Raw genomic sequence first — 15,272 nt, forward strand, 5'->3', positions numbered from 1 at the left:
AGAGGGAACGTTCCATTTTACTCACAGAAGTACCAAGTGATTGATTGATTGAATTTATATCTCCAAGCAGCTCAGGATAATGTACATGGTTCTACACCTCCTCATTTAATCCGCCACAATTCTCTTTGTCTCTATAATTTGCTAAGTTTGTTCCTCAGGGACACCTTTCTCATGCCTACCATTTTCAAGCCAGTTGCCTACAAAATGTTGTGGAATATTAAGTGATTTCTCCTTTTTAATTTTTTTACACACCCCAAACTGCAACAGCTGCCCTTGTGGAACATCCACTGCTCTGCCGTTCTTCTGAAATAAGGTTCAGGGCCTCAGAAGGGGCAACCATGTCTGCAAACATCTTCCAATTCTCCCCCCTCCCCAAAATCAAGGTGCCCAGACCCCCCAACCCCTTGATGTATCTGCCTTTGATCTGGAAGGCTTAATCCACTGCCTGCAGATTTCATGCACTTCTAGGGAAAAGAAAGAAAAAAGTTACAGCTTTTTTTAAAAAAAATATTAAAAAATCTCCATAATAGCAAATGAGTGGAAACAGCTTTATGTTTAATGAGGCTGCTTTGGACACACGATACGAGTTGAATCAGACAGACGACAGAGCGACTTGGAACAAACTACACCACTTTCCAAAGTGACAGATACAAATCCAGAGTCTTCTGGCTGGTGCACACCATTAATAGTAAACTGTACGCTAGCAACAGCCTGTAAAACAATCAGCAGCCAGCAGCCAAATATACACTTTAGGCATATGATCAATGTCGGTTGTGACACTGGCCTAAATCCAATCCAGATTTAGGCTTGCTTACGTTCATTGACTGGTGTTGAAGAAAAAGAAGACCAGCGCTTTCTTGGCAGTGCAAAACTAGTTGCATAATTCTTTTAATTCTGGTCACATCTGTTTATTGCTCTTCTACATATTCACCTGTCTCTCCTCGTGCCAGTATTTGTTGGGATGCCCCTTTGCCCATATGTCCTGCGACCTTGTACGCCTGTGGCACTTACGCATTGACAAGCATGGAAAACGGAGCCAGCAGAACTCTGGCACATGGAGCGCAAGTCAAAATTAATTAATGTGCTTGCCTGGTGACATTATTCGGACTGCAAGCCAGAAGTGTGGTGCGCAGAACTGTGGCTCGTTCAGGATATTGTGACAGTGCTGTGGTGATATCACTTCCTGGCACACAAATCACCCCAGTCAGAATGTTGCAGCAATAGTTTATTTGGGGGGGGGCGGGGGTGTTACATGTAGTGTAAATAACCACTTCTATTTACCCAGGCCTTCCATTTTTAGTTAGGAGAATATTTAATAATGTCAGGTGACTTGGACAGGATTTGTTCCTGGACATCTATTTCAGGTGGAGGGTTTTAGTTTTCGTTTATTGCCGTTTCTACATCTGGTTCCAATGTCTTTGCTATTTCTAGTCTGGTTGGGCAAATTGCTTGGGGGCATCTTCATGCAAACGCGCAGCTAATAAACGTAATAAATAAGCAAAGATTTTGTTGTTTAAATTGATAACCCTGGAGTTGTGATATGAGAAAGGGGGCTATGTGGAAAGGGGCATAGCTCAGTGGTTAGAGCAGGTGGGAGGTCCCAGACTCAATCCCTGGTGTCAGGCGGCAGAGGAACCAACCCCACAGCAGGCTGCCAAGAACTGACAAGAAGAGGGAAAGTCCTTACCATCTGCTTTTATTCACTCTTCACAAAGAGAGTCTTGGGAATGCAGCCTCTAGGAATAATGGCGTTGCCCCAAGTGAATCTCCGCCCCCTCATGGGTCATCGCTATGGGTGCTGAATATGGGAACGTTTATATAATTTAGCAGAGTTTAAACGATCCCCTGATTGAGTTTATGCAGCGACAAGCGGGTTGCTAACTCGTTTGAGTCCTATCAATAATTATGCCTTCCTGGTTGATAATCCCTTTCTGTCCCTCTTAAAGAAAACACACATGAATCTGAATCATATTAACATAAACTACTTTACTATCAGATTCATTCAGGTTTACAGAGTTGTTCCTGAAGGCAGGCTTAGGTTACATAACAGATAAACTATATACAGTGGTGCCCCGCAAGACGTATGCCTCGCAAGACAGAAAACTCACTAGACAAAAGAGTTTTCTGTTTTGGAGGTGCTTCGCAAAATGAATTTCCTATGGGCTTGCTTCGCAAGACGACAATGTCTTGCGAGTTCCTGCTGGTTCCCCCCCCCTTTTTCTAAGCCGCTAAAAGCCGCTAAAAGCCGCTAATAGCGCTAATCCGCTAATCCTTCAATGGGCTTGCTTCGCAAGATGAAAAAAACGCTAGACGAAGAGAATCACAGAACGGATTCTTTTCGTCTTGCGAGGCACCACTGTACCAGATAGTAGTGAGTCATGAGAAGACTGCATCTGAGCAGTTACCAGTTAACACTCCTTGCAGCAACTGACCAACTGACAAAACTGCCTGCCTAATAATAATAATAATAATAATAATAATAATAATAATTTATTTATATCCCACCCTCCCCAGCCGAAGCCGGGCTCAGAGCGGCTAACAACAGTAAAATAATACAGCATTCTAAAATCAATTTATTCTAAAATTAATTCAAATCAAATTAATGGCAAAGATTGGGCTAGAGTTCTGTGAGGATTACCAAAGGAGGGGGACAGGCTGTGCCTTGGCCAAAGGCCTGGTGGAACAGCTTTGTCTTGCAGGCCCTGTGGAAAGATGTCAAGTCTCGCAGGGCCCTAGTCTCTTGTGACAGAGCATTCCACCAGATTGGAGCCATAGAGGCAGTTAGTCCTCTCAGAATGTTGGACTTGACTGACAGCTTTATATCCCACACTGAAAAGGGCCCTCTGCCTTTGACCTCTTTGCTCTCCTACTTTCAATGCTTGCCAGGTTCTGGGAGAGGGGGGTCTGGAATGCTTTTTAAAGACCTTGAGTCCTTCAGCTGCCGCTCCCCGGGTGCTTCCTGCTCTTCCTCCTCCTCCTCCTCTCCCATTATTTCCCAGCTTTCCTCCTCCTCTGCCTCTGAGCTGTGACCTCCCTCAAACCCCTGTTGTAATTCTGAACTGTCTTCTTCTTCTCTGGAAGGGATCAGGATGGGGAAGCGGTCTCCACCATTCCACCTCTGCCCAGTCCCTGACATCAAGAAGGGTTGGAAGAGACCCAAGTCTGAAACCCTGGAGAGTTGTTGCCAGTCTGTGTGAGCAGTATTGAGCGAGCTGGATCATTGCTCCAACTTGTTATCCAAGTGGTAGCCTTTTCCTTCTCCTCTGCACCCTCCTGCTCGATACCCTTTCTCACGTAGAGAACATTTAACCCCTTGGACTCTGTGTGCCAAGGGGCAACGTCAAGGACACTATGTGTGAAACAACAGACCCCAAAAACCACCCACGGCACACCCTGTTAAGTAAGGGGAAATGAACTGCGGTATCCGTTGTACTTTTCTCCTTCGCACAACCTGGATAAGCTGTAAACTGGCCAATATTTTGTATTTACTCCTTGACAGCTGAAATCTAATCAGAGCATTTTCTCTCTCTCTCTTTTAAAGAAATACAATAGTTATTCTCAATTAGATTACGCAGCAAATTAAATCATAAATTTTTCTACCTAGGCAAAGCCTCTGCCTCCCTTTCTTCCAAAACACTCCTTTAGTCCCTGGAGCACTTTATTTAAGTCTCAGAGCCTAAGCTTCAAAACTAGTTATGGATTTGATAATTTAATAATACAGGGCAAGTAATTGTTGGAGGGGATATTTATGATTTCATTAGATCCTACTGGTAATCAATAGTAATCCATTAATTCCTCCATTTACATATCTCTCAGGTTCCACTGGAAGTCCACAAATTCCATTTAAGTAGGTTCTATCCTTCCTGCCCCCAACTTCCCCTTCCCCTCCCACACCTTTTTATTTATGCAGTTTCCTATGCAAGAAGTCTAAATTCAAGCCATATATATTACAGCCGAACAAATAAGCAACCAGCAGGAAAGCTTGTATACTCCGCAGCTCAGACTGCAGGATAAGATTTAATGCTAAAAACAAGGGAAAGGAATAAAACAAGAGTCCCCGTTCACCCCAGGATGCATGCATAACTCTCATTAATGTTAATGGAAGATATTGAATGTGTGTGCACTGAAGGGAGTTTATTAGAACCTAATAAATTCTGCACATTTTCCCTGGGCCTGTTCTGCAGCTGTATCAGGGTATATAATTGGACACTTTGCTCTGGCACAAGAGGGTGATATTTGTTTTTTGTTTTGTTTTTTAACACAACATAAGAAATCCCGTATTTGGAGGCAAAAGGGAGACCTTCAGATTGGCATAAACTTTGCTTTGAGGATACACTCAAAGCACAATAGGCAACGTTAGAAATGTCATGAAGGTTGCTCCCAAAATATTTCAAGCAATTAGGCTTGAATATGGAATTATTAGTGGGACATGGGTGGCGCTGTGGGTTAAACCACAGAGCCTAGGACTTGCCGATCAGAAGGTTGGCGGTTCGAATCCCTGCAACGGGGTGAGCTCCCGTTGCTCGGTCCCTGCTCCTGCCCACCTAGCAGTTCAAAAGCACGTCAAAGTGCAAGTAGATAAATAGGTACCGCTCCAGCGGGAAGGTAAATGGCGTTTCCGTGCGCTGCTCTGGTTCGCCAGAAGCGGCTTAGTCATGCTGGCCACATGACCCGGAAGCTGTATGCCAGCTCCCTCGGCCAGTAAAGTGAGATGAGCTCCGCAACCCAAAAGTTGGCCACGACTGGACTTAATGGTCAGGGGTCCCTTCACCCTTTACCTATGGAATTATTATTATTATCATTAACATTTGTATCCATCTTTCCTCCAAGGAGCTTAGGGTGGTGTATCTGATTCTCGCCACCCTCATTTAATTCTTCCAGCAACCCTGTGAGGTAGCTTAGGCTGGGAGTAAGTGACTGGCCCAAGCTCACCCACTAACCTCCATAGCCAAGTAGGGTTTTGAACCCTGCTCCCAGTCCAGCACTCTAACCGCTATGGCATTCTGTCTCTACATGGGACAGGTGCAAGGAAAGACCGCATAACCAGGAGAGACCTGGGCTGGGCCATGGGCAGGATCAAGCCAGAAGTCAGGACCAAATAGAAAGTTGGGAGTGAGGGACGCATGAGGAGCAAGACAGAAATCAAAACCAAATTGAGAACTTGGGCGAACCAGGAGGCGGGACCAAGGATGCAAGAATACTTGCACAGGAAGACCTCATTGCACAAGCCAGAGTCAGCTGGAGCAGAAAGCTCTTTATATACCTGGAAGGATCGAGTGCCCAACCTGGGTGAGGAGAGTCAGTCTCTGGCCAGAGAGTTCTACACAGAGAAGGTTGCCACTTGCAATTCAGTAGTTCAACACATGGGGCAGCCACCAACAGATTCAAGCCACCCCTGGCAGCAGGCATGACTATAATGTTTAAACAGATGTGGGGGGGGGGTGGTTGCATACTGTGACCAGGCATTGCTGATTACGGCAGAAGCAAAGGGAAAGCAAACTTACTATTCTAGAAGACAACAGAGCTTTCTGCCCCTAGGCATACTAACCTTTTAGTGGCATTTTCCTCTCAGAACAGTGGGCATGAATTAAAGACTACTGCGTATTCAAACCATTTTTTTGTGGGTTGTGTGGTTTAGAATAAAATAGGGTTAGTGGCTAGTATTTTCATTCTTCGGGATTTAGCTCCCTCCTTAGGGTCATCTGAAATTCAGTCTCTGAGTGGGTGTGTGGACCATGCAGTGCACAACAGTTATGAAGTACAGCAGTACCTCGGGTTAAGAACTTAATTTGTTCCAGAGGTCTGTTCTTGAAGCTGTTCTTAACCTGAGGTACCACTTTAGCTAATGGGGCCTCCCACAGCCACAGCGCCACCACTGTGTGATTTCTGTTCTCATCCTGAAGCAAAGTTCTTAACCCAAGGTACTATTTCCGGGTTAGTGGAGTCTGTAACCTGAAGCATCTGTAACCTGAGGTACCACTGTATATGCACTGTCAAGAATGTATTGTAAGGCCATTATGGGTTTTTTCTATGTGATGGTATAGTAAATGCATATAGCACATCAAAGGTGACAAACAGCCTCCAACAATGTATGTGCAAGCATGGATCCGGCGCAGGAGAGAGGTGTTACAAGTGTGTCCCTATTTTTATCTGTGAAACTTAGTACCAGAAAGTACCCACGTTGCATCTCTTACATGTACAAATATTTGGTATAATAAACATATAAGCATTCGTACCAACTCCACCAAGACTACGAGTCTTGGGGTTCTCACTTCTGTTGTGCATATTCTACAACTTTAACCTGCCTTCCCCAAGCTGGTGCCCTTCAGATGTTATAGGACTACAATTCCCATCATACCTGGCCGTTGGCCTTGTTGGCCGGGTCTGATGACAGTTGTAGTTCAACATCGTCTGAAAGGTGAAACTTAGGGAAGGATGTTCTAAGAGATTGCAGGTTCATAAAGGGAAAGAAGAGGCTGGAAGAAGCTGAAAGCGGAGACACATTGTTCACGCACAGTGCGTTGTGCAAATTTGGAAATGATAAAAAACAAATCCCGCACAAGTTCCATTTCAGAAACAAGGCCAGGTAATCTGAAACCTGAATTTCTCTCCAGATGTAGGAATGACAAGAACTTCTGAAGCAATGTATTCCTGCTGTGTTTTATGGTTTTCCTGATATTGTAAGTGAGCTGGAACTGGACTGTGACCGTAATAATAAAATTCATTCGAATTTCTGAAGTGTTCCTATTATAGCTTAGGAAAGCCAAAAACTGGAGAAAACAGGGTCCTATTATCTCTGTGCTCTCCAGCTGGCACCTTTCACTTTGCTTCTGAGCAGCAGTGAAAACACATTTCACATTTTGCCAGCACTCAGCTCATCCACACAGTTTAATACAGCTGATGCCACTTAATTCACACCCATTTTCTTAAAAATGGGGGGGGGATTTATAGGCCATGTTTGCACTGGGACAAGCTTGAATTTTAACGCTGTTGAGATTCTGCAGAAGCTCCCCACCGTGAACTATAGTAATTAGATCATTATATAACAGAGCGGCCATAGTCCTTACACTGGTGATTCTGCCAGCAAATACTTTATGTGCAAAGGAATGGAAAGGAAGCTACCTATCACCATGCAACGGAAAAGCCTTTACAGTGGTACCTTGGGTTAAGTACTTAATTCATTCTGGAGGCCCGTTCTTAACCTGAAACTGTTCTTAACCTGAAGTCCCACTTTAGCTAATGGGGCCTCCTGCTGCCGCTGCGCCACCGGAGCACGATTTCTGTTCTCATCCTAAAGCAAAGTTCTTAACTATTTCTGGGTTAGCGGAGTCTGTAACCTGAAGTGTATGTAACCTGAAGCGTATGTAACCCGAGGTACCACTGTAGTTTCTGTCTGCATGAAGATCCTATGTCTTTTTTTTAAAAAAAAACCACAATTTATATCCCCTTCACATATGCAAACCCTTCCCTGTGGAAAGAGTGAGAGGCATGGGAATGGGGTGAAAATGAAAGTGGTGATATGGAAGGGTATGAGGAATAGGAAAGGATGGTGGCGTCATAATTGTGCAGAAGGCAAAATGGATGCTTAGCAGTCACATGAGTGGAAGATTCATCAGGTTACCATGGCCTGTGTGCAAGGAAGGGTTGAAGAAAAAGAGGGGGAGAAAATACTTTGGCCACCTCATGAGAAGAGAAGACTCCCTGGAAAAGACCCTGATGTTGGGAAAGATGGAGGGCACAAGGAGAAGCGGACGACAGAGGACGAGATGGTTGGACAGTGTTCTCGAAGCTACAAACATGAGTCTGACCAAACTGCGGGAGGTAGTGGAAGATAGGAGTGCCTGGCGTGCTCTGGTCCATGGGGTCACGAAGAGTCGAACACAACTAAATGACTAAACAACAACAATAGAGCCACATTTGGGGGGAAAATGGAGAAGTAACAGGGTTGTGAATTAATTGGTCCAAATCAGAGATGATGATATTTTACTACGATGAAGATGAAAAATGAAAAATTTTGAAGGAAAAAAAACAGATATAAAATTAAGAAATGTAATAAGGTATTTGGGAATAAATATAACAAGAAATTTGGAAAATTTAGAGCAAGAGAATCTTAACAAATTAAAGAGGGAAATTAAGGAAAAGTTGGAGGAATATACAAAAATTAAGCTTTCATAGTTTGGAAGAATAGCGATAATTAAAATGAAAATTTTGTGTAGAATAATTTTTTTTATTTAGAATGTTACCAAGATATTGGAGACAGAGGTAAAGGGTTGGCAAAGTATGATTAATAAATTTTGTAATGGGGATAAGTAACCTAGAATTAATAAAAGTAGATGGTATAAACCCCAGAAAACAGGTGGTTAAGGGAAAACAAGAAATGAAAGAATATACAAAATTTGAAAAATGATTATAGAAATGGGAGACAAAGAAGAAAATGTCATTATAAAAGAGGAAACCAGTGAAATTCATAAAATATTAGTAGAAATGGAGGATCAACAAGATCAATTAAAAGTCAAAGCTGGAGGAAAATATGGGAGAAACACACTTTAAAAGTGTTGTCTATAAGGATACCAGAAAATTACTATAAGTTAGTATGGAGATGGTATTTAACACCAGTAAGATTAAATCAAATAAACAAGGAATATTTGGTGTTATCTTGGAAGGCGATGCCAGGAAACCGAGACTTATGTTTACATGAGGTGGGGGTGTAAATATGTACAATTTTGGGGGCATAGGGTGTTTAAGGAGATAACAGAAACCACTGACTTTCTGACTGAAAGTCCAGAAGTAGCATTATTATCAATTTACAATGGAGGGAAAGGTTTGCAGGCTACGAAGGACTTGCTCACAAATTTATTGACAGCTGCACGAGTTATTATATCTACAAAGTGGAAGGGGTAAGGTGAATATAAAATGGAAGAATGGTATAAAGAGGTGTGGGATTAATGATAAATTAACATGTGCTATTAAGGTAAGACAGGGTATGCGCAGGAGAAATGATTTTGAGGAGATATGGAAGGTATGTAGAATTTGTACTGTTAAAACGGAAAGCGGTCAAACCATCGCAAGAGGTGTTGAAATTTTGGGAGGTTGGAATGGTCTTGGGCAGGGGTCAGCAATTTTTTTCAGCAGGTGGCCGGTCCCCTATCCCTCACACCTTGTGTGGGGCCGGACTATATTTTTTTTGGGGGGGGGGAAGATGAACGAATTCCTATGCCCCAAAAATAACCCAGAGGTGCATTTTAAATAAAAGGGCAAATTCTACTCATGTAAAAACACGCAGATTCCCAGACCGTCTGCGGGCCGGATTTAGAAGGCGATTGGGCCGGATCTGGCCCCTGGGCCTTAGTTTGCCTACCCATGGTCAGAACAGAACAGAACAGACCTTTTCCAGAGCATTTTGGGGAGGACCTGTTTGATAGTAATAATACTACAGTGGAACCTTGAGAGCCAGTGTGGTGTAGTGGTTAAGAGCGGTAGTCACGTAATCTGGGAAACCGGGTTCGCGTCTCCGCTCCTCCACATGCAGCTGCTGGGTGACCTTGGGCCAGTCACACTTCTGTGAAGTCTCTCAGCCCCACTCACCTCACAGAGTGTTTGTTGTGGGGGAGGAAGGGAAAGGAGAATGTTAGCCGCTTTGAGACTCCTGAAGGGGAGTGAAAGGCGGGATATCAAATCCAAACTCTTCTTCTTCTTCTTCTCGGGTTACAAACTCTGATAACCTGGAAGTAGTACCTCGGGTTGCGAACTTTGCCCAAGGATGAGAACGGAAATTGCGCCACGGCAGCGGGAGGCTCCGTTAGTGAAAGCGCGCCTCAGGCTAAGAACAGATTCAGGTTAAGAACGGACCTCTGGAACAAATTAAGTTCGTAACCCGAGGTACCACTGTATTGAATAAATTCTGCTGACCTAGAAATATTTCACCTGCAGGGCTTCTCTCCTTGTTGTTGATGACGATCTTAATGTTTTATTGTTCATTTTAAATTGACTGTTAGCCGCCTGGAGCGGTGAAGTGTCTGTCTCTTTTTCGATGGATAGGTAGAAGGATTTTTATTTTTATTTTTACAAAGACCTAGTTCTAACCAAGGCATGCCAAAGAGACAAATAAAATGTTCAGAACAGGCCACACCAAATGGTGCGTTGGCAGAATGTCACAAAAGTTGATATGACTTGGCAGCAGATATACAGGGACAGAAGTTTTGGATTCAGCTGGAAAGATGAGAAGTCCCATATGATTATGTCAAAGTAAGTATTTGAAAGCTGTCACTGAAAACAGAGATGGCAGCACAAAGTGGGGAGGAAAAGAGAAATGTCTAGACGTGTGGTGAGGCTCCCCAAGTTACGCAGCATGACAACAGAAGAAAAAGAAAATCAGGATTTGTGAACTTGCTCCTTTGATTCCAGTCCCCCCCCCCCCAAAAAAAAACCCTAATGCTAAATCGTCCAGCTACTCTACAAATGGCTTTGTGGTTTGATTACAATATAAAATTTCTGAAATAAAAATAAAATTTAAAACATGGAGATTTTTCTTATAAGGAAGACAGTTTCCCCATTTCAGTTGAATCACTCATTATAGCAGCATTTGTTTTGGACCTTAAGAAGAGCGCGCGCACTGAGAAGCAGGATTTCTTTACTTAGAAAGCATTAATGCTGCCTGCAGAGAGGTTTTCACAGGGCAGACTGGAACGGCTTGCAAAATGCACCCAGGTATTCTGGGAGTGTATGAATATAAGCAGAAAGCCGGTCGTGCACACACAGCAAAGCCCTTCTGAGAGACCTCGCTTTTACCCACACCCCCTCCTTCTGCCTAAGTTCCTGACCTCTTGTGTGCAGTCTGTCAATCACACGGAATCTTATCCAGCCATAAACATATCCTTTGTGACATGCACAAACTTGAGGGGAAGATAAAACTAACTTTACAGCTTCACGTACCATAAGCTGGGATTTGAACTCGCACCATTATATGTATAAAAAGAGCAATGCACTAGCTTAGGGGGCAGCTTTTACTCTGCATTTCTAAAGCAGGAGGCAAGATTACATCTTCCCAGATCTCAAAGGGACCTTCTTCTATTTTTACAGATGCCCATCTGTTCTGCAGAGTAAATATACCAAGAAACAGGAGGAAGTTCTAGCAGCTGCAAGACCGACGATGCATTTCCACAGTGGCTCCTCATCTTGGCTGTTGAACCTTGGTTTCCCCCTCCCTTTACTTACCTACACTTTAGCCTCTCTAAATTACTTACCCTTCAACATTTCTCCGATGAAAATAGGGATGTCCTATTCAATAACAACAATTAATAAATAATAATAATAATAATAATAATAATAATAATAATAATAATAATAATAATAATAATAATTTTATTTATACCCCACCCATCTGACTGGGTTGCCCCAGGCACTCTGGGTGGCTTCCAACACACAGTGGTACCTCGGGTTACATACACTTCAGGTTATATACGCTTCAGGTTACAGACTCTGCTAACCCAGAAATACCGTATTTTTCATCCCATAGGACGCTCCGTCCCATAGGACGCACCTAGTTTTTTGGGGGGAAAATAAAGGAAAATGGTTTTTTCCTTTCTTTCCCCCCAAAAACCAGGTCAGGGAAACCGAACCAGGTCAAGGAACAGCGGGATGGTGGCGCTGCGCCTCCTTGCTGTCCCCCAAGTTTGTGGGGCTGGCCGGGCGCGCTGGGTGGCAGGCTGCTATCCGCAGCGTGGGGAGCCCTGCGGGGAACTCCTGTGTGTTCCTGAAGCCTGGAGAGTGAGAGGGGTCAGTGCGCACCGACCCCTCTCGCTCTCCAAGCTTCAGCGAAAGCCTGCATTCGCCCCATAGGACGCACACACATTTCCCCTTCATTTTTGGAGGGGGAAAAGTGTGTCCTATAGGGCGAAAAAGACGGTAGTACCTCGGGTTAAGAAATTTGCTTCAGGATGACAACAGAAATCGTGCTCCGGCGGCACGGCAGCAGCGGGAGGCTCCATTAGCTAAAGTGGTGCTTCAGGTTAAGAACAGTTTCAGGTTAAGAACGGACCTCAAGAACAAAGTAAGTACTTAACCCGAGGGACCACTGTATATAAAAAATAAACATTAAAAAAAAACTTCCCTATATAGGGCTGCCTTCAAATGTCTTCTAAAGGTTATACAGTCGTACCTCGGAAGTCAAACGGAATCCCTTCCAGAAGACCGTTCGACTTCCAAAATATTCAGAAACCAAGGCACAACTTCCTATTGGCTGCAGGAAGCTCCTGCAGCCAATAGGAAGCCACGGAAGCTGCGCCGGACGTTCGGGTTCCAAAGAACATTCACAAACCAGAACACTCACTTCCGGGTTCACGGTGTTCAGGAGCCAAAACATTCGACTCACAAGGTGTTAGACTTCTGAGGTATGACTGTATAGTTACTTATTTCCTTGGCTCGGGGGGGGGGGGTCACATAGCTCCATACCCTCCAACATTTCTCCAATGAAAAGTGGGACGTTCTGGGATCAAATCAGAAGCCAGGATGGCTTCTGTAAATCTGGGACTGTCCCTGGAAAATAGGGACACTTTGAGGGTCTGGAATTATCATAATTTAGATGGGTTTTAGCTGTGGCAGATAAAAGGAATAGAGCTAGGAATTATCCACATAGTAAAACACTCATTCAGCTTTCATATTTTCTTTTTTGTACAGAGGAGGGGAAATGTTACTAGTCCTTACGAATGCCAAAGGAAAGCCTGCTTCGATGTGGAAAAGCAGTATTTTCAAACACTGGCATGTGTGCGCATAGAGCTCTTCTGAGGTCAAGTATGTGATGTCCTCTTTGATAAATGCAGAAAAGCCTGTGGATCCCCTTCACATGCTCCTTGTATCACGGTTGCAGACAATATCAGACAATGGCATCAATCATTTTATAATGGTATCATGTATTTTAATATTCTGTTGGAAGCCACCCCGACTGGCTGGGGAAACCAAGCCAGATGGGCAGGGTATAAATAATAAAATAATAATAATAATAATAATTATTATTATTATTATTATTATTATTAATAATAATAATAATAATAATCAAGGGATCAACCCTGTGTTTAACCAGGGAGGGATGCATGTCAGGTGCAACGTGGAAACTGGAAAAATCCCAAAGAGCATTTCAGTTCCCAGGGGTAGAAATCCCACTTCTCATGTTTTCCTGGTCCACTCTGAATTTGCTCTTACACCTCTCAATAGCGATCTGGTCAGAAACCTCAAAAACAATGCAGAACAATGATAAGGGAAAGGATAATAACCTTTCTGACTTTATCATAAAATAAAAAAGTAAGGGACAGGCTATTGAAAAGCAACTCATGGAAGTAGGATCCCAGCCTTGCAACTTCTTCCTAATAAAAGATTTATGGACAAGAGCAACACAACTGTAAGCATATCAGGATTTCTTTCACACACAAAGGCTGTGCATGTTTTCTCCCGGAGGAAAGGCTATACAGTATTTACAAGAGCTGTAATGGGAGAAATATGGTGGAAAGCAGATATAATATGCTTTTGAAGGGTCTTAACTCTGCAAACTCAACTCTAAGGGTGAGCATCGTGACAGAGTGTTTGCACATTTGCATGTTGCTCTTAATCTGTTGGATTTTGATACAGGCCATGTCTATTTTTTTATTTTGTAAATTTATATACCGCCCTTCCTCCCAAAGGAGTCCAGGGCAGTAGGCACATTTGTGATGAAACAATGCAACTAGAAATAAAATTCTAAAATGTTAATTCCTAATGTTAGCACATGAATGAAGGTAAAGGGTAAAGGTACCCCTGACCATTAGGTCCAGTCATGACCGACTCTGTTGCAGCGCTCACCTTGCAGCAGGGACCAAGCAATGGGAGCTCACCCTGTCACGAGGATTCAAACCGCCAACCACTGTTTAACCCACAGTGCCACCTGTGTTCCAGGACATGAATACATCCATACATATCCATAACTATTCTATAGATTTCTACAGACCAGGGTTGGGAAACCTTTGGCACCCTAGATGTTGCTGAACAGCAACTCCCATCAACCCAAAAGAGCATGACCATTGGCATGAGGAAAGTTGTAGTCCAACAACATCTGTGGGACAAAGGTTCCCACACCTGACGCAGACCCTATAGCTCCCATGATACCAATCACTGTCTATGCAAACAGGACTTGCTGGGAAATGGAGTCCAACAACATGGGAAGGACTTCAGGTTCCCCACCTCCATCTTAGACCAATGGAAGATTATAGTGCTTAGAAACAGTCACTACAATGTCTTTGCTCTCAACAGGCAGCTGGCCCTTCGCCTCACCAGCAAAAGCCTCAGCGTGTCTACTCAGAAGTCAGTCCTACTGAAGTCAATCCAGCTTACTCCTAGCTAAGTGGCCTCAGGGTTGCAGCCTCCCTCCACCTCCCAGGAGAAATGATAATAATGTTTTTGGAATAAATTACAGTTAATGAAATCACAAAAAATATTTCATACCCTTAACTTTGGCCTCAAGGAGAGACAGTCCAAAGACTCTGCAAGGCCCAGAGAGAAGGAGCCCCCTTCCTTCATTTTTCTAACTGTGACTAATTGGTGGATTCCTCAGGATGCTACAAGACCTTTTTAATGTGCATGTCTGGGATGCTCAGAATGTGGCAGACCTCTAATGTGATGCTACTTAGCACGCCTGGCAATGGAAAGCACCGTGACATTCTGTAGTGCAGAAGCAAAACAAAACAAAAAGATCCATCTCCAGACCCATCATAATTTACCACCAGAGAGAATTATGGGAATTGGGCCTGCCCCCTTTTCCCTTCAGGGGATCTTCAGCTCCTGATATTTCTAAAACAGACTTCATTATCCAAGCCATCATTTCCATTTATCAGTGCCTTGCAGCACTCGCTATTCTCAGTTCAAAGAGTGTCACGTCCATCAATCATTCCACGGCCTTCATTTTCCTTTGTCTCCTCCAGCCATCAAACTTTTTTTTTTTTTAATGCTGCTTCTAGCATCAAGGGATGGCGGCAGCGAGAAGGCCAGGTGCCCTTTCCTAATGACAATAACTGGAAGATGCAAAGATTAGAGAACTTTGTGAGACTTGCCTTCCATGAAATGGCTGCTGAAACCTGGATAGGACACAGTGTGAAGTAGCAGCATTTCATCATTTCACCCATAAGTCCATAGAACAAGGGTGGGCAGTACGATGCCCTCCTTTGCTGGACTCCATCTCCCATCACCCCTACTATTGGCCATTCTGATAGGGGCTGGTGGGAGTTGTAGTCCAAAGGCTTCCAGAAGCT

The 15,272-nt window shown here is 43.7% G+C and overlaps 1 protein-coding gene and 1 long non-coding RNA gene across 9 annotated transcripts in view; both read right to left on the reverse strand.

The window, feature by feature from the left end:
- Window positions 1-15,272, reverse strand: part of FHIT (fragile histidine triad diadenosine triphosphatase) — a 1,070,670-nt gene that overhangs the window by 196,335 nt on the left and 859,063 nt on the right. The window lies entirely within an intron of this gene.
- Window positions 1,895-2,706, reverse strand: LOC308580291. The gene is made up of 2 exons (XR_014004788.1): window positions 2,355-2,706; window positions 1,895-2,055 (listed from the first exon to the last, which is right to left on the reverse strand). It is a non-coding gene; the product is annotated as an uncharacterized lncRNA (long non-coding RNA).

This window comes from Podarcis bocagei (assembly GCF_964188305.1).
Source record: "Podarcis bocagei genome assembly, chromosome: 2".
NCBI classification, from domain to species: domain Eukaryota; kingdom Metazoa; phylum Chordata; class Lepidosauria; order Squamata; family Lacertidae; genus Podarcis; species Podarcis bocagei.